This window comes from Lissotriton helveticus, chromosome 7 (genome assembly GCF_964261635.1).
Source record: "Lissotriton helveticus chromosome 7, aLisHel1.1, whole genome shotgun sequence".
In the NCBI taxonomy this organism is placed as follows: Eukaryota; Metazoa; Chordata; class Amphibia; order Caudata; family Salamandridae; genus Lissotriton; species Lissotriton helveticus.
Window position 1 is genome coordinate 1,433,673,584 of NC_136068.1, and position 25,720 is coordinate 1,433,699,303.

General features: G+C 43.5%; 1 protein-coding gene across 2 annotated transcripts in view; it reads left to right on the plus strand.

Moving 5' to 3' along the window:
* Nucleotides 1-25,720, plus strand: part of LOC144770336 (cytosolic phospholipase A2 gamma-like) — a 902,397-nt gene that overhangs the window by 431,966 nt on the left and 444,711 nt on the right. The window lies entirely within an intron of this gene.

Consider the following 25,720-nt stretch of genomic DNA (forward strand, 5'->3'; position numbering starts at 1 on the left):
AAAATATCTGTTCATATAAAAATGAAAATACTATTGTGTTGTCCACATATTTAATTTCCGTTACTCATTAAAAGAGGCGAGATGAGAAGATTGAGGAGGGCAGATGCCACTGTTATTTGACCGCTTCCAATGTGCCATATAGTCTTTTCCCAGTGGATCGCAATGTTGTTGTTAAGAGGGCCTTGCCCATTGAAGGGATTCTCTTCAAAGTCATTGCCTTAATTCTTAATTTCCGTCTCCAACTTGCAACATTTGTTCTGAGAAACCCCGACCAAATGATTGTAATGTAGATCACTATTGAGGCCTTCTTTTTTTTTATTTATTTATTTATTTATTTATTTTCTATTTTAGGTATGGTGCAAATGGGAAGAGATTTTTAGGACGTTGGCTCCGTTAGTGAGTCCTCTCCCACCTGCCCTTTTTAATGGGTGTTACCGTTTGGCAAAGCTTCTGTTGTTGAGTGTTCCAAGGGCGACATAGGTAGATTTTCCAGTCGCTTGGCTGTTATGTCGAAAAACTTTGTTAGCCAACAATTGAGCTGCACTTTCTCTGGGTTGAAACACAGCAAAGCCGCTTGTCTACGGGTCTTTACTCCACACTGGTTGAATACTGGTTGTAAAAGATTTATTCTTATGTCCCTTAGGTTATTGCAGGTACAAATAAAATGTAATAAGTCCTCCACTCCGCAGCCACAGAGGCGACAAGGCTGATCACCGCCTTTACTCTCCCAAGGGGGAAGAAACTGATTAATTGCGCCAATCCCCAGGCGAAGTTTTAAGAATTTTTCCTTTGTGGTTGCTTTTATTCCAATTTTCAAATAAGATTGCGGTTTGATTGCGGTTTTAAAGTTTTGTACGTATTCAGTACTACCCATCCGTGTGATCGTTTGGATAGCGTATCTTTATCTTTTACAACTGACAGTTGTCGGCATACCTTTGTTACTGTTTTTTTTAATACTGCATGTGACACTGTAATGCTCCAGAGGTCTGTCAGCCCTAAGAGTTTAAGTGAGTCCTGCAAGTACTCTCTAGCTGGTGATTTTGCTGGACGGATTAGCTCAATCCAAATATGGCTGTTCAGGGATCCTTCTGCTGTTTCTTTGATTTTATGCCAGCATTTTACGTGTGCTCCCCTTCTTTCGATTGATTGTTTTTGTAGCCCAAACTCCAGCTGTATTTGGGCCGGTGAAGCATTCCTTGGGAGGTGAAAAATGGATCGATATGCATTAGTTATTGTATTTTCCACTACTGTTGTGTCTGTGCCCTTCACTGTTGAGCTACCGTATGTAATTGTAGGGTGAAGTTTTGCTTGCAGGACTTTTATTAAAGGATCAAATGTTAGGTCCTGCAGTTGCTTCTTTAAGGGTTTTATGGCCAAGTACACCACTACCCCTTACCTCCACACGGATTCTATCTGTGGTTTGAATGAGTTGTTTTGGTCTAATATTAGTCCTAGATATTTATAGCTGGGTGCTTGATCTAGGCGATGCCCACCCATAAACCAATTGTAACATTTTTTCCTATGACTATTTACTGCCATTATTCTTGTCTTGCTATAATTTATTTTCAGGGCGTTCCGTTCTGAGAATCTGTGAGTCGCATTCAGTAGATGTTGTAATCCAATGGGGGTTTGACTTATCAGAACCAAGTCGTCGGCGTATAACAGATTAGATAAGGTTATATTTCCTTATTTCGGTGCATGATTTTTGCACTTGTCCAATTCCCCTGGTAAGTCCGCAAGAGAAAGGTTAAAGAGCGATGGGGCAAGAACGCACCCTTGTTTGAACCCTTTTGTGGTTGGGATTTCTTTTGATACGTGGTGTAGTGTAGTTCCTATCTTCCCAATAGGCTCTGCGCATTGGAATAGTACCTACAGCAGTAAAGGCCTAGGCCAGACGTTAACTAGGTCTACTACTGTCGATGCTAGACTTAATTTTTGGGTTTGCCAGCTAAGCTCAGAGTTCGCTAGAAACTTTCTCGAATGTTCAAGGAAGGATTAACTTCCCTGATTAGACAAGAAGGGATTTAGTTTCTGACAACCATAGAACATGACAACTTTGCTCTCCCCTAATCAAGAGTCAATCTCAAGAGTCGTGTGAGCACAAGGCAATTATTTTACTCAGTCAGTACGTGCATTCTTAGTCTCATCAGAATGTAGAGAAAAGGAAGAGATGGGCGTGTTCAATAAAAAGGTGTTATTTATTGATCAGTCTCTTTTCTCGTACAAGAGAAATGGATCGATATTATTGCAATACTTATAGTTAAGTAAAGTGCATACATTAAAAGCAATAGTATAAAATAATACTGTAAAAACATTGATATGGTTTCTGAGCCATATGATGTTTAAAATGATTAAAATATATTTACATACACATATACATTTGACTAAACGTACTCAACTGGTGTTTCTAAATACGCCTACCCCGTGTACCTGACCTAAGTCTAATGCGTGGGCGGGAATAGAAAGTTACAGTTTAAGTTAAGTTTGTTTTTGCCAAGTGAATAACTAAAGAATTCTCTGTGAGGGGTTATTCAGTTCTGTACCTGGAAGTTAGTATGAATGAGGAATGGTATCTCTTTCTCTGCTCTCGATATTCCAGGCTGCCTGCGAGGGCTGCCCAGAAGCGCCGGTGCTGGGTCTCTCGGCTTGAGATAGCAGCGCGTCTCTCAGCGCGTCAGGAAGGCGGGGCTGCTGCCAGCGGGGTCTGCTTCTGCTCTCGGCTTCGGCAAGTATGGCTGCTCCGTCTTGTCACCACGCGTGTGTTTGCATAGGGCAAGGTCGGCAATATTTATACCTTAAAGGTGCCGAGATTGACGTAAGGATGGACATAGGTACGTCAATAAAGATGTCATACGACTTGCTCGTTAGCACATTCTTTTGCAAAAGTTCTCTGTGAAATCAAAACAATGGCCGCACGGATTATCCAGGTTGTCATAGGTTTGATTTGTTATGAGAACGTCGTATGCCTTATCAGGGGCTGGAGGAATGTCGCTTGTCTAATTAGATCTCAAGCGTTATGACCTAATCAGATAACACGTTCCTGTGCCGGAGTGTGACTGCGTCAGATAACGGTATCTGCATCATGGGGGCTTTTCTTGCCTCATGGGCTGACTGTTAGTTAACTTGATAGTTAGTTTAACCAGAATAGGGTCAGGAATAGGGGGATCGATTCAGAACCTATAGAAATACACGACACCCACTCCACGCTAACTATGGTCATATCTACTAATCTATGCATAGTATAACATAGTACAACATACTATAGAGTATAGTGTATACCTTACCACCCCAAAATACATAAATGCATTTCGAAATTTTCAAATATACTGAAAAATTGCAGTCATATATATTGTATGCACTTAAGCTATGAATTAAATGCAAAAGTAAACACGCATTTTTATGCATTATTGCTTTTTGGTATATGAGAAATACACATGAAATGGCTCTTAATATGGCTATACAGAAAGGAAGTCCGAGACCATTTCATCACATAATAAAATATTTGTGAACCTACCAGCGGGCAGCTAAAGTCTATATAAAGTATCTAAAAATAGAAATCTTAGTTCTCTAGGAATAGTTTCTTACTTTAAGCAGAAGATCAGTGTCCCGGGAAAAAATATGTAGAAAAATATTTTAAGGGGCATGCTGAAAAAATTGCTGTCCGTGAACTGGATTGTAATTGTTCATGTGACTTTATTTTTAAAGTTGAAGGCCGAATTCAGGGAACGCCGTGTGCGAGTTTACTCAAAAGTCTCTATTTCTGTTCTGGAGAGAACATCATATCATTCAGGCTTTCGAAAAAACTGTCAACAGCTTCATGGGAAAGTTCCACTAAGTCGGAAATAGGGGTAACCATGCATTCATGCGCATGATTGTCTCCATTGACATTCTGATTTGCATTGCTGACAGAAGGTCGTACCTGTTCGATGTTGCTTTCATCTTGAACTTCACTACTCTTCAATCGTAGTGGTGAAGATTCCAGGAATGCCGTCATCAGGATTGGCAGCCTTTGAGGGCAGCACAAAGCGTGAACCTTGGTAGGAACCAACAGTGTATCTGCATCCACTGGCGCATCCGATTGTAGCGTCAGACAGGTGTCTAACACGCATTCTTCTCCGCATAGCAGACACCTTAGTACAGGTAAAACACACCTTTGCCACATTGGTCGAAATGATAGAAACCAAGTCATGTTTAGGTCTCTAAGCCGGGAGAGTCCCAGGATTTTTGATATCCGGTCCCGGTATCCAATGGCTAGGATCGTATCTTCCATTGTCGCGAGAGTTTGATCTGTGACATGGGTTGCCATAACGAAAAATAAGGACTAGGAATAGGATTCCTGCAATTAGTCCCAGGATCAGGGGAAGTCCGCCAAAAATCGAATGGACGAAATCTGGAAAAATACCCAGTATGGCTTTGAATGGTGTTAATGCCATCGAAAATACTGTCTTAAATACCTTTGAGACCCCAGTGGTATCAGAAATATTTAACATTTCGCTCAGGATTTCCGCGAAATGTACGGGGGAATTAGTTGATAATAATGTATGTATCTCTGCAGTCGTCCTTGCGACTTGTAGATCATACGTTTCTTTTGATGACGTGAGCCTTGTAGGCGTCTGAAGAAGCACTATTTTCATTCTGCTTAAAGTGTCTATTCGAATAGAAGTAATTTTCAAACTGGGCCATGCCCTTGCCTCCCTGTCTGGAAAGGAGCTGGGGAACAAAGAACGTCCACAGCACTTGACCTTCGCTGTTGTAGTTACTAGATAAGGAGTCTTGGCATAAGACTGCAACATCTGCGGTCTACAATAAGAATGTAACTCCCATTATAGAGTCTTTGAAAGAATTGTTCTATTTCAGTTGCAGGTGCGCCTTGCTGGTGACATGAAAGGTTGTATGAATTCCCTTCACAGGCTCCATGCAAACTAATTCCGTTACACAGAAGCGTGCCGCTTAGTGACATAGCACAATTGTTGCCACTAAGAAACACTTTCTGTCCTTTATTACTGACACATGCATGTGAATAGGGCAGGTTCCAAGTTGTTTTAAGGTACCCCTTTCCCAATTTCTCGTACATGCCAGCCTGTATATATTTTTGACAGTATTGAAACCTGAAGGTTGAGATTGGAATATTTATGATTCCGTGGATTATCCATTCACTGACAGGTCGTTCTGACATTGTCATTGGTAATCTTTCTAGTTTTTCAATGCTCAAGATTGTATAATCAGCACCCTTTTGCGCCATACCGATTTGTCTATCAGTAAGGTTAAAGATTTGGAATAGTGACGTTGTGTTGATTAAGCGCCAAGGCACATAGCCTGAACGCAGATTTTGTAACGTCCAGCCAAGCTGTACAATGGAACGCAATTGTGACTGACCATGTTGTAATAACAGTAAGTCTTGCGATAATATATCGATTGCTGAAGACACAATGCTGTCCAATGAAAAAATTCTGGAGGACAGAGTCATTAACCCATTGTCCACTACAGAAAGTGATTTTTCCAAATTGATACGGTCAATTTCCCGTATTCTTTCTGCTGTCTCAATTTGAGTAACCTTCCAGGCCTCATTGTATGCTGCATATACAGAGGCTGCTATGAAACGCTTTTGACGCTGTTTGCGTGGTCCCAGTATGAAATCACGCAAGTCAGCACCATCAGTAAGTAAAGTTAGGTGTTGCTTAATTTCAGGCAGTGTGGAAGTCTGTAGCCATTGAAGGCATAATTTGCCCACACTGTAGGTTGTTATTATCCCTGGGTGATGTCTTTGGGGATATCTAGGGTCTGGCCTGGTCATTTTGAAACCCTGTGTTTTATTCAGGAATCTATCTTGACAGTTATTTGTATCTGTGGGCCAGATCAACCATTGTTTCCAATCAGGATGTGTTCTGTTTTGGTTAAGTATATGGTTTACGTCTATCTCTTCATCTGTATCAGAGCTATTGCTAAACATTGTTGGCTTTGGAATAGACGGGTTATTTAAATCTTTGATTTTGGCTAAGCCAAGACAGGTGGTTTGTTGAACAGTGTCATTTAAAAATATCATTTGTTCTGGGATCATGCAGGCTCTAAACAAAGCTTCTAAACCCTGTACTTGCCATTCTTTTGTACCCCAAACATTTTTCAAATCAACATTTTTGTCCCAATAATCAAATCCAAAAGTATTCATTTTTCAAAGAATGAATCTGAATATATCAATTTTGTGTTGGTTATCATGGTTTTCATCCCTGTCTTGTTTGACAATTTAAAATAAAATGTTTCAGCATTACTTGTGTTAAAACCTGAAAAATATGAATATTTGTCGTAAACGGTTCTAGAGCTTCCTTTTGGAGGCGTAGCACAATGTTCCCATTGATTATAATTTAAAACATTTCTAGGTTGTGCAGATTTATGCAAAAAATGGTTACCATAATGGTTATAGCAATACATACTATCATAATTTGTAGAACCTTGCAAATAATCATGTTTTGTAAATTTAGCAGACATTACTAAGTCAGACATCATGTTGTTAATACTCTCGAAGTCCCAATCATCAGCAAATGAGTTTGGTTTTGCAAAGTCACTCAAAGAGATCTTGATTTGGTGTGGATATTTCAGGATCTCGACCGGACCATAAATTTCATAGTCAGTGTTGTCCCAGGCTTCCCCACCAGGTATCGGATTGGCTGTGAAGTTGGCTGAAGAAAGTTCTGGAGAAAGTTCTCTTTTCTCGACGTGTGAAGATGTGTGTGGTTTGAGGATCAAGTTGATGTTCTGACTTGCTGTGTCCATTTTAGCATATTTTCCCTCAATGAAGCGTCCCAAAGTAAATACCATGATGAGCCAAAGTATGAGGATAAATGCACCAAAACCCACCCTAAATTCAATCCATGGAGAAACCAGATATGTTTCTTTCAGTTGTTTCAATATTCCTTAGCTTTGTCTTTAAAGGATTTTGATGATGGCTGTGTCTTTGATTCACTGAAGCCGTCAGAGGAATCATCGAAGTTGATGAAGTAACCGGATGCAGTTCTGTCAATTGTTCCAATTGGTTCATGATTTCTCTTTTTTGCATTTTCACTTGGTACTTCAGTATAGATTGGTGTGTCTCTGCTAAATGTCTTTATTTGGGTTTTCAGAGGTCTGAGTTCTATTGCATTGTTGCATAGTCCTTCTTGTTCTTCTGTAGGCGTTTCGAATGTGATGAGCCTTTTTGTTAGGACCTCTGTGCTGGTAGCAAACCTTGGTGTTCTGCTACTTATTGGGAGTCCACTTGGCCTACTGTTTGTTATTGGCCACATGTTGTGGTTTTACCAGGTCGATGGATACAACTCGGTTCTCCTTTTTACCAGCAAGTGGCGGTAGTACAACTGATCTTGTCCCGTTGACAGACAAGACAGGAACTGCTTTTCTGTAAGAAGGCCCAAATTCCTTCTTTACCGCGATCTTCTCCCTGACTAGATCCCCGACTTTTGGAATCCAGACAGGTCTTGCTGGGACAGGTGGTGATTCTTCAGTGGTCGTTGGCTGTTGTTTCAACTGTATGTTGCTCAGGTCTTTTCTTGTTTTGTTTAAGTCCTGCAAAATAGCCAAACGGTCTTTGACATCAAAGGTTTTTTCTATTACCACTGAAGTCTGACTATCAAGGTCAGAGATCAACATCCTAGTTCCGAATAATAATTCGTACGGACTGAATCCCTTCAGAGAATTTCTTGGCAAGTTATTTAGACTACGTTGGACACTTATTAGATGTTTGACCCACCCAGCTCCCGAACCTAATATCCTTTCTATTATAGATTGCTTTCTGCCTTGGTTTTTTCTTTACACCATCCCGTACCCTCAGGAAGGAAGTGAGAAGATTCCCGCTGGGCTGTGCTCATTTGGCCATGTTTCCCCCCCAGGCTGGATTGCCTGAGTGAAAACAATGGTCGAACGTAGCATGCTCTTAGCGTATATGCCATTTAGACTCGCAAATCTTGTATAACAGTCCGGACGTCAGCCGAGTGCTGGTGATCTACATTATAAGTGGAAACTAGCCTGTATATGTTAATCGCAAGCCATTCTTTTTGCTGGTAATATTATCTGCCTTGATACGACGAGGTATTAAACTGCTTCTCTCCCCACTGCGATCTCTGTTGCAGTTTGGGCAGTTTTTTACAAACATGGTGTAGTGCAGGCTCATGCCTGGCCACCAGTACCGTGATTGTAATTCTTCCAGAGAATCTTTTAATTTAAGGTGTCTGTGACCCTCGCCCATGTGTGCGTCTGCGATTAACAAGCTTCTCCTGTCCATGTTTGGAATCACTCTATCCCCCACTCCAGGGATTCGAGCAAAAGGGACGGAGTTTGCATCGATTATGTATGTATAATTGAGTGGATAGTTGATCGGTAACGCTGAGCAGTCGCCTTTTGATGACGTTTTCACCGCCAGCATTGTTTCACCGTCAATGTATTTTAATGTACGCTTTTTTCGATCTACGGGAGCCGGTTTAGTGGCTGCCGCTGCGGCTGCTTCAGCCAATGAATTCCCTACAACGTGAACGCCATCACGTTGATGACTCAGTGAGTGAGTCACGTGAGTCTTTGGTAGTTCTTTTTGTAAAAGAGCTACTTGTTCCCAGAGCATTTTATGCTTGATTGTGCCACCCTTTGCATCCTTGAAACCGTTCTGAAGCCAGATCTGCAAGTATTCATTATAAGACTGAACGCAATAATACGAATCGCACACTATAAGTGTGGGGAATTCTCGATCAGTATTTTCAAGCGCCATCTTGAATGCTAGTAGTTCAGCTCGCTGAGCTGTGCAATCTCCTAGAGATTGTGTTTTAGTGAGGGTTGGTTTAAATTTCCCTTTGTGCCAACGACCTTTAACAATCGCGCACGCAGCACTGTAAGCTTGTTTACCCCCTACTGCGGGTTGTGCTGATCCGTCTGTATATATTATACAGCCGTATTGGTCTAGAGGCAGAATTTCGGTCGGCGGAGGACATTCAAATTCATATTGGAGAAATTCTTGTGTTTTTAAGTAAGGATCAAATTCGTACACCACGTCTGTTGCAGCAAGAGAGTTAGCCCATTGTATCCATCTCGGATGGAGTGCTTTAGCATTTGGAATGCTTGTCTTTGTTACCGCCTCTAGGGCTGGTATCGGTGTCACGATTATTATTCGTTTACCTTGTGCCAGGGCTCGTTCTTTTGCTATAGCTGTCTGTGTCGCTGTAAGAATTTTTTCCGTTGGGCTAAATTTCATTTCAGCCTTAGTGTACAAGTGTGATTTGAATGCAATTGGTACCTTTTCTCCCTCATTAGAGGTCAGGTATGTGAATCCGCATCTCCCTGGGATGACTCGGATCACAAGATTGCGTGTGTTATCACGTGTTTCTAATTTTGTTTTAATTAGCATGTCTGTTTGTAAGGATCTCAAAATTTCTGTGTGTGTTTGAGTCCAACTGGATCTTTTAAAGTCTGGTTTAATTAGATCATAAAGGGGTTTGACCCTTTCTGCGTAATTTGCAATGTATGTTCTTCCGAAATTTAGGAAGCCTAGAATTGACTGTAGGTTTTTTAGTGTTTTAGGAGCTTGGATTACGGCACATTTCTCTAGGAAATTGTCTGCCAGGCTTTTACCTTCACTTGATAACTCATATCCTAAGAATAGGACCGTCAGATGGACAATTCTGGACTTTTTGAAGTTGAATTTGTAACCCTCTGCAGCGAACCCAAGTATTATGGTGTTCACTCTTTTCAAGTGAGTATCCAAGTCATCATCTGTTAAGTAAATGTCATCGACATAAGATAATGCTTCATCATCATATAGTTGTAGTAATTCTGTTACTCTCGCTGAGAATACCCCTGGGCTGTTCTTGTACCCCTGGGCTAACCGACAGAATTGTTTTTGAGTGCCATTTACTGAGAATGCAGTTAAAGATCTGCTCTCTGGTGCTATGTTTTGACAAAAGAATCCATTGGAGATGTCCAAGGTTGTTTTGTATTTTTTGCGCACTATGTTATTCATTAGTGCAGCACTGTGTGAGTTTTGCACTGCAAAGGTTTTGCAACATGTGTTAAGGTGTCGGTAATCCAAAACTAGACGGTACGAATTGTCTGGTTTGGAGACCGGAAACAAAGGATTGTTCATTGGTGAGGTGCAAGTTTCAATCACCCCCTGGTATTCTAGCTGATCTAGTATTTCATTTACTTGTTTTTTAGCTTCTTGCTTAATTGGGTACTGCCTTTGTGCAGTTGGTTGTGATTTTAACTGGATTTTGTGAGGAGGAGAATCCTCATTCCATCCTACATGATTTTTATATAAAGCAGGTGCTAAGGCCACTGCCCACTTTCTAGCAAGTGTGTATTTTTTATGAATCGGTATTTGATTCGAGAAGGCAGGCATAATTACTTCTTCGCCATGAGGGCACTCCCTGACAAACTCTGGTGGCCAGTCTTTTTCAGCTAGAAGGATGTCATAGCCTTTGGAGAGGTTATCCCAAAATAGTCCCCTTATTTTCCTAGTCTTATCTCCCTCTATACGTAATGTTATCTCGTATATCTTGTGGGGCTTGCTAACTCTGGTGTCTGCAGTTTCCACTTGAAGGTATTCATTCGTGTCCACTGTCTCCAGATGATTCATAAGGACTTTGCGAGCTATGCTCACCTCTGCTGCGCTGTCTAGCATTGTCTGAGCCCACTCTCCGTTTTTCAGTTGTGTCCTCAGTATTCTCGGCATTTTTAACTACCTTGATACTGGCTACCTTCTTTTTTGGAAATTGTAATTTCTTTTTTAGTTGAGCAGGTTCCTTGTCTTTGGACTTGGCGTGCTCTTCTGATCGTCCTCTTCTTTCCGATTTCTGCGAGGAAGTCTGAAAAGATTGAGAGGGACATGTATCAATGTCTTGATATCTATCAGGTTTTTTAATATTATCCCTATTTCTAAGGTTATATCTATTCCCAGAGGGGTCACTCTGCGGTGACCTCTGTCTTCGGTTTGGAGATTTCTCTCTTCGCCTGGGAGACCTCCCTCGGGACTGGAATTTCTTTTCTTTAGGATTGGATTGTTTGTTTCCATCCCAGTTCTTTTTTGGTGAATTATTATTAAGAAATATTTTTTCTGGACTTGTAGTCAGTTGCGGTTTTACTGGTATTCCACCTAGACTATCTCTGCCTAGTTCTTCATAGGATTTTTCTATGATTCTGGCAATTTCAGCTGGTTGGTCTGCTATATCTGTCTCTTTTAACCTCTGGCGGATCGCCACGTTTGCTGCTTCACCTTTTATGTTGGCTAGTAATATAGCCGAAACCTGTTTGAAGTCTTTTAGTAATTTCATACCAAGAGTTAAAGCAGGCTCTGGACCGTATTCATCTTGAATTTGTTTTAGCACATCTGGTATTACCGAAATGGATGGAACACCGTGCGTTTTTGTGTAGATGGAAGCAAAGACTGTACCCCAAGTGTCACAGTCCTCAATGTGTGGTGCGATTCCCATTGGGAGACATATAGTCAGAATCCTGTGTTTTTCTAATGGGGTGGTGTCAGGAAACACCGCCTCTATTTGGGTAATTTTCTGTGCCAACCAGAATGGTATTTGTTCCCGTTTAGCTGGAACTTTACCTAGGCAGGATTGGATGTTCTGTGGTGTAATTTTATTTGTGTTCCCCTGGTGAGGGGTCAGCTGTGGAAGTTTAATCGCTGGCTGAATTGTTGAAGTCCGCATTACATACTGAACTAATTGTCTATGAATTTTTAGTAGTTGTTTTAGCTGTATTAACAGTTCTGCTGCAGGCATTCTTTCGATGTCTGGATGTGGTGTGTATCCGGCTAAGACCGGCCACGTTGCTCCTGGTCTTCCTAAAGGACCGAGCCTTATAATGTGATTGTTATGTTTTAGGGCGCCATCAAATAAGAGCAAATGCTCTTGGAATTTGAGTGGTACTTCCACCTCCTCGAAAGGAGTGTACGTTTCAGGAGGTTCCTCTACTTTGTAATAGTGGAAGTACTTTGTTACAGCATTTGCTGCTGGAAAATGTATCCATGAATAGTATACCTCTGTCTGCCGATATTCGTGTGCCTCAATTACGAATATGACTGTGCCACCTCTAGGTGTCAGTCCATTTTCTATAAGTTTTAAGGTTATAGATCTCCTTTTGGCGACCTGGATGAGTATTATATCCGGGTCTGCTTCGAGTGCTGTAGTATCAGCTGCTGCTATTTCAGCTGCTAATCTAACTGCTTCTCTTTCTTCATCACTTTCTGACATTTTACTGTCAGGATGGCATTATGTTTGTTTGCAGATCAGGTTTCTTATGGAACAAAGATAAGATGCACAATATTTCGGAACTGTTTTATCCTTCAACGTTGACTATACCAAGAACCATACATAGGAGTCCCCTCCTGCGAGGTTTTGGAGGATATTACCTTTCACCCACTCCAGACGTCTTTGGAGTATTCGGGAAAAGGGGTCTGAGTGAGAAAGCACGACTGAGTTACTCTAAATGTCTTACGTTAGTTTTATCGCCCTTTCCAAACACGTTGGGCGCCATGTAGTGTAGTTCCTATCTTCCCAATAGGCTCTGCGCATTGGAATAGTACCTACAGCAGTAAAGGCCTAGGCCAGACGTTAACTAGGTCTACTACTGTCGATGCTAGACTTAATTTTTGGGTTTGCCAGCTAAGCTCAGAGTTCGCTAGAAACTTTCTCGAATGTTCAAGGAAGGATTAACTTCCCTGATTAGACAAGAAGGGATTTAGTTTCTGACAACCATAGAACATGACAACTTTGCTCTCCCCTAATCAAGAGTCAATCTCAAGAGTCGTGTGAGCACAAGGCAATTATTTTACTCAGTCAGTACGTGCATTCTTAGTCTCATCAGAATGTAGAGAAAAGGAAGAGACGGGCGTGTTCAATAAAAAGGTGTTATTTATTGATCAGTCTCTTTTCTCGTACAAGAGAAATGGATCGATATTATTGCAACACTTATAGTTAAGTAAAGTGCATACATTAAAAGCAATAGTATAAAATAATACTGTAAAAACATTGATATGGTTTCTGAGCCATATGATGTTTAAAATGATTAAAATATATTTACATACACATATACATTTGACTAAACGTACTCAACTGGTGTTTCTAAATACGCCTACCCCGTGTACCTGACCTAAGTCTAATGCGTGGGCGGGAATAGAAAGTTACAGTTTAAGTTAAGTTTGTTTTTGCCAAGTGAATAACTAAAGAATTCTCTGTGAGGGGTTATTCAGTTCTGTACCTGGAAGTTAGGATGAATGAGGAATGGTATCTCTTTCTCTGCTCTCGATATTCCAGGCTGCCTGCGAGGGCTACCCAGAAGCGCCGGTGCTGGGTCTCTCGGCTTGAGATAGCAGCGCGTCTCTCAGCGCGTCAGGAAGGCGGGGCTGCTGCCAGCGGGGTCTGCTTCTGCTCTCGGCTTCGGCAAGTATGGCTGCTCCGTCTTGTCACCACGCGTGTGTTTGCATAGGGCAAGGTCGGCAATATTTATACCTTAAAGGTGCCGAGATTGACGTAAGGATGGACATAGGTACGTCAATAAAGATGTCATACGACTTGCTCGTTAGCACATTCTTTTGCAAAAGTTCTCTGTGAAATCAAAACAATGGCCGCACGGATTATCCAGGTTGTCAAAGGTTTGATTTGTTATGAGAATGTCGTATGCCTTATCAGGGGCTGGAGGAATGTTGCTTGTCTAATTAGATCTCAAGCGTTATGACCTAATCAGATAACACGTTCCTGTGCCGGAGTGTGACTGCGTCAGATAACGGTATCTGCATCATGGGGGCTTTTCTTGCCTCATGGGCTGACTGTTAGTTAACTTGATAGTTAGTTTAACCAGAATAGGGTCAGGAATAGGGGGATCGATTCAGAACCTATAGAAATACACGACAGTGGGTCCCTGCACCTAGCTTTATCCTTATCCAAGTGTTTGTGTGCAAGTTCCTTAACTGGTCCAGAAGCGGAGGTGGTATTCCCATCCCTTGAAGTTTTTGCCAGAGCTTTGTTCTGTCCACGTGGTGAAAGGCGGCTGTAAAGTCGATAAAGCAGAGGTACAGGGGATATTTCCCCTGTTTTTCTGAGTCCATTAGTAAAGTTAGGGCCATTATATTTGTTGTTGTACCCTGACCTTGTCGGAACCCGGTTTGTGTTGGTGAAATAATATGGTTGTCTAAGGCCCAAGGTTGTTAGGTCATTTTAAATAATCCCCGCAAAGTATTTAGCCTCGGTGTCTATGAAGACAGGTTCTAGTGCCTTGCTCCAAAATTCAGGATCATGTTTGTACAGCTTTGGCGGAATGCCATTGGGGCAGGGGGCCCCTGCCTGTCTCCCCTTTGCTATTTGTTTCCGAATCAAGGTAGTTTCCAGGCTATTGGGCTTCTCTTTTGTACTAGGAACATTAACTTTGGACACTATTGTGTCCGATTCCCTTAGTAGTTGGATGGAAACTTCGGAGAATTTTTCGTCTGAATGGGCGAGGTTTTGATGTAGTATATCCTTTGTTGAACTGATCACTCTCTCAGTGCACAGGATGACACTTTGAGCAAGTGTAGAGTTGGTTTCATTAAAAAGATTATAAAGAAAATCGATCCAGACCATTTCAGAGATATTGGAGTTTATTCCGTGATGGGTTGGGCATTGTAATCTGTTAATTGATTGCCAAAACCTGGCGCTATTTTTTTATAGTTGACTCATATAGTAATTTAGCCCATAGGTCGTTGTTCAGTAATATTTTCCTGTCCCATCTCCTTCGTTTTAGGAGAGCCTTAGATTCTCGTAGAGATTGCTGCAGTTTTTGGTCAGCAGGAGATTTACGAAGTTGCCTTAAGATGTAATTTATGGTCTGTTTCGTTTTTCTTTAGACTGGGCTCATAGCCTTTTTTGTTAAATTGACAGCCTTGCCGCTTGGTTTCTGATTGGTTCCAGATTGAGTTTTGTCTCCAAGCGACTTGATGAATTTTTCCCAACTGTCGGTCGGGTGTTCTGAATTTTCCTTAGCGCCGATTAGTATATTTTTTGCTGTGCTTGATACTAACTCCATGTTGATTGAGTTACATCTTAATCGCTTGAGGTTTATTGCTTCTGCTGAAACTATATTTTTATCAGCCTCCAGAAGTCGGTCTGTCTTTGTTTTTAGCGTCAACTCCTGTGGCATATGGTCACTTGCTACATTCTTGCCTATTTTGAAGGTGGCTATTATTTTGAACAGAGATAAGGACATAAAGGTAAAATCCACATGGGACAATGTTTTTGCTGAATGATATGTGGGCGCTGGTGGATTGTCCTCCTTGAAGCGACCATTTACTGATCTTAAATTTAGGTGCTCCAGTTCCTGAATTAGATATTTGTAGCACCGTGTTTGCTTCACTTTTTTTACAGGGCCTTGGGCTGGAATTCCCCATGCGTCCGTGAGTTCCTGGGTCATGTCGTTATCATAATCTCCCCCAGGAGATGAATGTTGAAGTCTCCGGCCAGAATGATGTGTTCGGTCTCCTCTTCCTCCATTACTCTTTTTAGTTCTTTACTCAATTCTTTAGCTATTTTTAATTTGTATTTTGGATGAACATAAATGTTTATCATTATTACCTTTTGTGCCGTATGGTCTAGGAGCAGTTTTACTATTGACGCCTGAATGCAACTTGGAGGAGTCATGCTGATCTTTATAGGTAACCATTATAATAATGGGGTAACCCAATTAGCCTTGGACCTGGGCGTAATTCGATATGAATAAACAATGGTCCTAGACCTGGAATAATTAGCAGAAGTAATCAGTACATAGTAAATAGTTAGACAAAAAGATTTGGAGCATGCTATATCAAGTCAGCTCATAGTATTCAATACTTAATAAACAAAAAGAAAAATTAAAGAATGCAACAGACCAAAGATTAGCAACAATTTTAATTCATTGCATCTAGGATAATTGCTTATAGTGTACAATGGAAATTCATTCAAAAGTGAACAATTGCCCCAAGAAGGGAACGTGCGGAAGGGGATGGTAGTGATAAGAAGTGTAAAAGTGTGACTTAAGAAAAGGAAAGAATTTTAAAGTAGTGACATGGAAGACATTTTTACAATATTATACAAATGACGGATCGGTTCAAAAATTCACCGTCCTATCTAACCTGGCCGCATTAATAATTGTAAACATGTTAAAGCAATTAGTTTTACCAATATGGATATCTATTCCAACTTCTAGGCACGTCTAGTATGGGAGATCTGGGTCCAGGTAAATTCAAGAGTACGTCAACGTTTCGACTCGTCTTATGGCCTAATGGGTAGTTTGAACCTTAGCTGTGCGAGTCTTCATCAGGACATGAGGGGAAATCTCACAAGGAAATAAAAGGATCCCTAAGTATATAAAAAGGAGTTCTTGATCTTCCCTCAAAACATCATTTTTAAAGCTCTAACTCAAAAAAAGTAACTACACAGGAAAACAAATCATCAACAGAATCACTATTAGAAGATGGAACAAAAACAAAGGTAAAAACAGGCACACTGGCCACCTTGAGCCCAGACCCCGACACGCTTGATCTAATACGCACAAAGGGCTCATCGCATTCAAGTAACCTCAGCTTACTTCAGCCTAAAACACACACCAAGTTCTCATTTCAGCCCAAAATATATACCAGGTTCTCAATTCTAAAAGACCCAGGGACTGTAATATTCTAAAAAACAGGAGATATAAAAGGGCTGCTACCGGGAATCAAGGATCAACTCCTGCAACTGCCAACAAATAGTCAAACAAGGGGTCAAATGAAACTGTTGTGTTATTTCACTCAGAATATTCTCCCCAAACCAATGGGGAAAGATACAACAGCAGGAATATAAAACTACTTCAACAAAACCCAAAATAAATAGGAGAAATTGGCAAACAGGAATTAATTGCAGGGTTTATAAATAAAAAAGGGCAACGGAAATATCAATTATGAAGAACAAATAAGGGCAATTGAAACTGACCAAAGGCAGAAGAAGCAAGAAGTTGCGGTGAGCTCACAGCCCATATCAGAAATCTTCGAAGAGTTCCCGCAGCCCTTAAAGGCAGTCACAGATGGGAGTGAGCTTCTTACCCTAGAAAAGGAACAGCTGGTAGTTCACAAATCAGAACAGACATCAGATTTAATCAACCACTCTGCCAGGCAGAGGAGACACAAGTTGCCCCTAAAACAAGCAAGGCACTGCAACAACCTAGTCCGATTAAATCGACCGATTCCAGATGACACAAAACCATCCTTAGTAAAACAGTTAACCAGGCAGAAAATAAACCAAAGGAGGAAATAATGCCTAATATACCCAGCTTCTTGCCACAACAGTCAAATAACCAATCACAAAACGTATTGTGTCAAGACATTAGTAAACAAGATTGGAGTGAGCCGCTCCTCCAGGAAAGTAACTATTACCCTAACGGTGATTTGTCTTTCCTAGCATCACAAGAATGGGAGGAATTAGTTGTATCATACAGTCATGATCAAAAAAATACCAACAAATTGTGCAAACCCAGAAATAAAGGAAAAAACTAATAAGACCCAGTACTCGATTTGGGCGGCACTTCTGAGCACAATGCAATATTCAACTGCAGCATTGCAATATCAATCTCACAAAAAGGACCTTCAGTTAACAGTACTCCAAACATTAGCTGACTTCACGTCAGGGATTGATTGGAAATTAGCCTACTTGAACGGGCTAATAAAACGAGGGCAAGAGGAGTCACTCAAGGACAGGTTACAACAACAAGAATGCACTTGCTCTCCAATAGTGGGTAAACTACTCTTGCTACCATCAATACTGGGAGATTTACTATCCACTCTGAAACCAAAACATGAAACTCAGACCATAGCGAGTGACGCACCGCCCAACTTCAGGGAAAAAGAATTTGAACCAGAAGTCTTGGAGATAATAAAAACATCTAGAGAGCATCCCCCAGCAGGGAGCGAGATTGATCAGAATAACAAAAAAGAATCATTTGCCAAAGATTCCTTTGCAACGAACACCCGACAAAAGAAAAAAAGGAAAGGAAGGAACAAGATAACAATTTGCCAGACCAAACACCAAGGAAAACAGTTTTCAGCTCACATGCCCCACTGAACAAGCAGTGGAAGAAGGATCTGGGGAATCATTGATGACACAGCCAGGAGACTCTTCCCCTTCGCAAAAAACCCAAAGAAGGAAGAGCGGCATAGATGAGGCACCGAGTGCAAACCTAGGCAGAGAACACACAATAAACAATAACCCTCTGAGTAATCAGGAGATACACATAACCCAAAGAAGGAAGAGTGGCATAGATGAGGTACCGAGTATAACTCCTGGAAGAGAACAAACAACAAACAAAAACCTCCTGAGTAACCAGGAGCCAGATCGCAATGAAAGCACGCCTAGCAAGGATCATCTGTAGTCAATAAAAGCATTGGTAAAACAGGTAGGCCTTGACGTGCGAGAACTATCGACTTTGTTACTGTTTTTTAGCCATGCTGCACAGTAGTTCAGCTGCTGTGCAACGTGGCTGAAAGTAAAGAAAATAAAAAAGCTATGATGCAGTCATTGCTGTCCGCGTCATATTTCTTAATTTTTTTAACTTACAGACAGGCTGTACAGCAGCTGCGCAACTCCTGAAAGACATTTTGTGGAAAGCGGTATGCTGCAGCAGCGCTCTGCACACTCCCACACAAACACACACTCCATACCACTATGTGGTGTAACATATATCAGGCAGGCCCTTACAGAACATGCTCGCACACACATGCACCCAGCATCCTTATGCAGTGCAACTGATACCCAGCAGGTCAATTGGTGACACACTGCAGAGCCCGTGGCTCCAAGCCTCCCTCCATCCTCCAACTCATCACAACTATCCTACACCCCCTGATTGGAGACACCCCACCCTCCCTGTTGGCACCTGCAGCACCTGACTTATGTCACTCTTAGTCAGGGTCCCAGGGAAACAGGTAGAGGTGGGCAGCAAGGACAATTAAGAGGCAGTCAGCAACAGGGCTTTGGCTGCCACTTGAGTAGGATCAGGATGAGGGAAATTGTCTGTCACACCAATGGTGTCCACAAGGGCCTTCTTCCAGCACCAGCTCAGTTCTGAAAAGCACGTGGGGGGTGTCCTGCAATCTCTTGACCCACTTACGATCATACTCGGAAGAGTTCCTCCAGCCCAGTCAATCACTCTCACCACCCAGGTCCTAGCGGGGCAATACTACCTGGCAACATAATGTCATCTGGAAAGGCTGGGTAACACAAGGGCAGTTGGTCTGCCCCTCTGAGAGCCAGAAAGTGTCCAATCAGGCAACAATGAATGAATTAGGGGAGGGGAGCCTCTCATAAGGAAGAGACACTCTGCAAGGTACACATCGATCAGAGTCGCACCCAGGCTATCCAGGCACAACATCTAGTGCGCGATTTTACAGGTCACACCAGACCGTCTCGGTCACACTCAGCAGAGTTGCAAAATCACTGCCTCCTTGGAAATGAGGCACAATGCCCAGTGATACTGGTCAGTGATACTGGTTGCACCAGACTATCTGGGCACAGCATCTGGTGTGCAATGATAGGAGTCGCACCAGAGCGTTCTGGTCACACATAAAATAGAGTTACAATTCTGTTCGTCCCTGGAAATGAGGCAAAACAATGGATTTAGGCCCAGATCTCTGTACTGGGGTGAATGTATGACATTGTTCTGCATTCTGTCCATCAATTGTTGTTTTTGCATTTGTCACTCAGAGTGGTACGGGTATGCCCAGACATGGGTCCCATGCTCTCCATGCCACTGGAGTCAAGCTATCCTGGCTGATGAGGGAGGACCTGGCCTGGCAGTTCGGGCTGGACTGTTCCCATTGGGCACATGGTCAAGACTTATTTGCATATGACTGGGTTCAAACTGGAATGGCATGGTGAGCAAATAAACAATGGATTTAGGCCCAGATCCCTGTACTGGAGTGAATGTATGAAATTGTTGTGCATTCTGTCCATTACTTGTTGTTTTCACATTGATCTTGGTGACACCAAACAGTTCCTATCACACACAGAGGCACAAGTTCAGCAACACTTCACGAGGTAGAATGAGGCACTATTACAGTTATGCCCCCACCTCTGAGGGTCGCAACCTGTGAATCGGACATTGCACGTGATGAGCATGCAATCGGCATGTTGCACAAGAGAGATGTGGCATGATTGATGAAGTGAGCCACATTGGATCCCACAACCAGTGAATCTGTTTGCCACAAACAAGACGTCTATGCGGTTGTGTAGGTCCCAGCGATATATAGGATCTGCGCATTTGTTGGACAACATAAACTAAGGGCTTGGTACCAAGACTTGTTCCGGGCACCCCCGAAGGATATTTTGGCCTATAGGCCTGCTAGCTCACAGTGCCACTATAAGCTACCTAACCTTACCAAGGAACGAATAGTTTCTGGCAAACATCTAAAATGACAACTCTTGACCCTTCAACGATCCTGGAAACAGTACAGTACTTTTTGCTCAGTCAATCGTGCTCACTTAGTCTCAGAGAGATACACAAAATGAATGGGGACTTTTTCAATAAGCAAATATTGAACTAGCACCATTCTAGGTTAAAACATATTTGCTGCAACAATCAGTAGATAGAGGCAAACATAAGAGATTACAAGCACCAAAAGAGTGAACAGTAGATACATTTCTACCATAGTGCTTAAGCAATGAATTTATGCAGGCATATATAAAAACAGTAATCTTTGCATCCTCCTATGATGCGGACCCTGCCTTAGTGTACTTAAGTGTACCTTGCATGTATCTGGGTATGAAGCCAAGAATCCCCTAGTAAAGAGCCAACCCCATGAAAGAGAATGAAGGAACCCATCTTAGTCACAACGCAAGGGATGTCAAACCGCTGCGTGTTGAAGCTTCAGCATGCATTGACCTCCTTTTCAGTGTCAGCGTAGAAGCATCACCTCTAGCTACCTAGTGAAGGCATGGTGCTTTTAAACCAAAAAGGAGCCTTCAGGGTTCTACCACAATTGATTTGTTGTGAGTACAATTATGTAGATGAGTCTGAATTTATAATTGTAATCATGCAAAGTAGCCCTTTCGCCGAAGGATGAAGATAATGAGGACTTTTGTACGGAGTATATTAATCTTGTTACATACTTCATATGCAGGGGATTTAAGATATGACACAAGGAATCTTCATGCATAATAAATTAGGCTGGTTTCAAGGAAAACAATTGATATTTATTCCCCACATAACTGGGTGAAAGGTCATTGCTAGAACCGTTATGCAGAGTAAGGTAGGAAAAATGTAGGTAAAAGGTCGCTTTGCTGCTCAGACCTAGTTTAGGAAACATAACATCCCCTCCTCATATGAAGGTCAACATGGTTACTAATGCTAAAAATAAGATGGCTAAAAAGCATAAACTTATTGTCAGAAAACCATAATATATGTATAAACGATAAAAAGGTACAACTAGCAAAGTAAAATACTGGGCTCTACAAGTCTAGTAAAAGTCAATATATAGCCAGACAAACCAAACACATCAAAAGCTATGGTGTCCAGTGAGAGCAGAAGAAAAAAACAAAGAAATCGATGTTTCTCATTCCAATTTGGTTTGTTTTGGAAAAAAGGCTGAATTGTTCCCATCATAAGGAGTCACAAATCATTATGTGTCCTATGTGGGACATCACTGCTGCTTGCATTCGCAGACGACGGTCCCTGTAACACCTCTTGTATAGGCCAACGAAGCAAAGGTGATCTTCTCCGGTCCCCACATTAGCTGCTCTGGAAGCACTCAACACCTGTAGGCCTGTTGTAGAGCTGCTGTCCATTTCGCCAGGAGCTAAAGCATCCCATGGAGGCTCTAAGAATGCCGTCATCAACATGGGAATACTCTGAGCACACGGATACATGAGGGCCTTTAAGGGGTCCAGTAGTACATTTAAGTTTGATGGCACAACTGATGGAAGGGTCATACACAGGTCCAACATGCATTTGTATCTGCAGAATAGGCAGCGGAACAAAGTCAAGATCCAGTCAAACCAGGCTGGTCTGAACGATAGGAACCAATGCTTGCTGAGCTACCGAAGCAGAGTTGTGCGCAGATGGAGCACCATGCGTTCACAACAATGTCATACCACCAGTGCTTTTTCCATCTCTTGATGAACTTTGACGTCCATTGTGACGCAGGACAATTAAAACCAGGATGCCCACCACAAACAGTAGGACCAGTGGCAGCTTTCCAAATATGCTTCCCAATACACACTGTATGAATGCTGGAATACCAGCGAATATTGTCTAAAAGGTGCTCCTTAGTCCAGAGTCTATACGCTCAAATAGGTGCACACTCCCCGCATATCAGACATGTTAAAGATACAATTAACTATTTCTCCAAAATGGAGTGGGAAGTTCATACAGACTTCTGCCAGTATTTCAGATGAAGACCTTGCAACCTGTAGATCAAATGTCTCTTGGGCTAAGGTTATGGCCACATCTTTCTGAAGAAGCATAGCTTTCAGTCTGCGCAGAGAATCAAACAGTATAAAGAAAACATTCAATGAAGGCTGTAGCATTGCCTACCTAATTATGTGGGCCGGTGGAAACAATAATTGCATACAACATTTAACCCTTGAACTCACTGTGACCAGAGGTGCGATGCCCAGTACCATTCCACAACAGCCTCGATCATTCAGCATTAAATAACTCCCTTTCGAGAACAGCTCAATCACGAGATGAAAAACAGCAGCTGGGGAACCCTTTAAGTGACAGGACAAGTTTGCTACTGAAGCATTACACGCCCCTTGAAGCAAAATGTCCTTGCAAACTTAGGGGCCTATTAGGATGGCGGACGGAAATGTGTCCCGTCCGCCCTGGTCACGGCAAAAACACTCCCGACTGCACCGCGGATAATCCGCAGTTGCGATTAGGATAATAATGTCAAGAAACTCCGACCGCGGCGGACGGATCACATCAAACACCATCCGCGGCGGACGGAGCACACCAAAGACCGCCGCAAGCCGACGGTACCAAAGAAACACCCTCCGCCACGGACGAACATGACCGCGGAAACAGGCACAACCGCTGCCATACCTGCGGAGGCTCCGGCATCGCGATTGGATAACGCCGCCATTCCAACGGAACTCACCACCTTCCTCTACCGCTGCGGAAACAATGCATCGACAAACGGAGCATGACTGCGGAAGGACCACACGAACACCATCCCTGGCGTCAAACCGATTACAAAATGGCAGACAGAAGTAAATAGAAAACACACTAAACAGGACACCCACCCACCTGAAACACCCACCCTCAGCAACTACACGCCACAATGACACCCCTCCAAGCACCGAAAAATGCACCCAAGTCACCACACCCATAGAACACCTGACTGGCAACAACCATTGGGACACAATCACCACACAGAGTATAAAATGGATCCCTCCTACAACCACGATCCTTTGCATCACAGCATAGCTGCAAGCAAGAGGCAGAATACCACTAACAGCAGACACACAAAAACACACATACAACCTGCACACAAACACACCCACCACACAAACACCCACCACACCATCTCTACACACCACACACCTGCACATCCCACCCCACCCCACCAACACCTTGCACATCACACATCATGGCACCAAAGAAAAATCCAAAGTTCACAGACAGTGAGTTGAAGGTCATGGTGGATGAAATCATCCGTGTCGAACCACATCTCTTCGGTACCCTAGTCCAGCAGACCACCTTGGCAACCAAAAACAACATGTGGGACAGGATAGTGACCAGAGTCAATGCGTCAGGGACCATGCCAAGCACCAAACACGAGATCCAGAGGCGGTGGCACGACCTCAAGACAAGGGTGAAAGGCATCAGGGCAAAGAACCACCTGCGGGCACACCACACTGGCAGCGGCACTCCCCCGGAGCCTATACCATATGCAGAATGGGAGGAGAAGGTGCTGGGCATACTGCACCCTGAGAGCCTGGAAGGAATCGAAGAGGGACTAGAGGCTGGTAAGTACAAACCAATGACCACTATCACACTGCCATGGTCTGCCTTGCACAACTGCCAAGACACATCTCCCAGGCTCCAATCCATGCATGTGGGCCACATAGTCACCCAAATGTGAAGTCCTGGGCTCAAAGCACCCACCATGACCAAACACAAATGTTGCCTCCTACGTTCCCAGCCTTGCATGTTGTCAAAGCAGCCAGCACCACAACTCCCAACAGGCCCCCATGTCTACAGGGAGGGTGGTGGTGGGTGGGGTGTGTGAGAGACCAGCACTACAACTCCCAACAGGCCCCCATGTCGACAGGGAGGGTGGTGGTGGGTGGGGTGTGTTAGAGACCAGCACTACAACTCCCAACAGGCCCCCATGTCCACAGGGAGGGTAGTGGTGGGTGGGGTGTGTGAGAGAGGTGGGTGGGGTGTGTGAGAGACCAGCACTACAACTCCACACAGGTCCCCATGTCCACAGGGAGGGTGGTGGCGGGTGGGGGGTGTGAGAGAGGTGGGTGGGGTGTGTGAGAGACCAGCACTACAACTTCCAACAGGCCCCCATGTCGACAGGGAGGGTGGTGGTGGGTGGGGTGTGTTAGAGACCAGCACTACAACTCCCAACAGGCCCCCATGTCCACAGGGATGGTGGTGGTGGGTGGGGGGTGTGAGAGAGGTGGGTGGGGTGTGCGAGAGACCAGCACTACAACTCCCCACAGGCCCCCATGTCCACAGGGATGGTGGTGGTGGGTGGGGGGTGTGAGAGAGGTGGGTGGGGTGTGTGAGAGAACAGCACCACAACTCTCAACAGGCCCCCATGTCTACAGGGAGGGTGGTGGTGGGTGGGGTGTGTGAGAGACCAGCACTGCAACTCCCCAAAGGCCCCCATGTCCACAGGGAGGGTGGTGGTGGGTGGGGGGTGTGAGAGAGGTGGGTGGGGTGTGTGATCGAACAGCACTACAACTCCCAACAGGCCCCCATGTCTACAGGGAGGGTGGTGTTGGGTGGGGTGTGTGAGAGACCAGCACTACAACTCCCCACAGGGCCCCATGTCCACAGGGAGGGTGGTGGTGGGTGGGATGTGTGAGAGACAAGCACTACAACTCCCCACAGGCCCTTATGTCCACAGGGAGGGTGGTGGGGGTTGGGGTGTGTGAGAGACCAGCACTACAACTCCCAACAGGCCCCCATGTCTCATCCAAGAGCAAGATTGAGTCATCACACCATTTGCTGACCACTGCTTCTCCTCCTGCAAACTGACAGGTAGATAGACATCTTCACAGGGGGAACATCCAATAGCAGGACAGGACCACACATATCCAAGTATTGCCTTCCCACCTCCACGCCACCATATTGGCCTGTACTGTCAACCACAACAACATGATGACAACAACAACCATGTCCTGTTTACATAGTGATTTCTAATGTTGTTACCAAAAACATGTCATGTCCACAGCATTAATTCTGAAAATCTTGTCCCTCAGGTGATCGCAACTTGACCGGCGAAAGCAGCAACCGCCAGCACCAGTCGCCCCCCTCACAGCACGGACTCTCTGGGGATGATCCCATTGACAGCTCGGCTGCAGAGTGTAGGAGAGTAGGGTCTGCTATCCTATGGTCACCCCAAATTTTTGCTTTTTGCTTCACTGGTTTATGACTTAATGTGGCTGTGGGCCTGCTAATCAGACCCACAGCCTGCTGTTCTCTCTCCAAATTGTTACCCATGCACTTTAGGTGCATAACAACATTGGAACTGGAT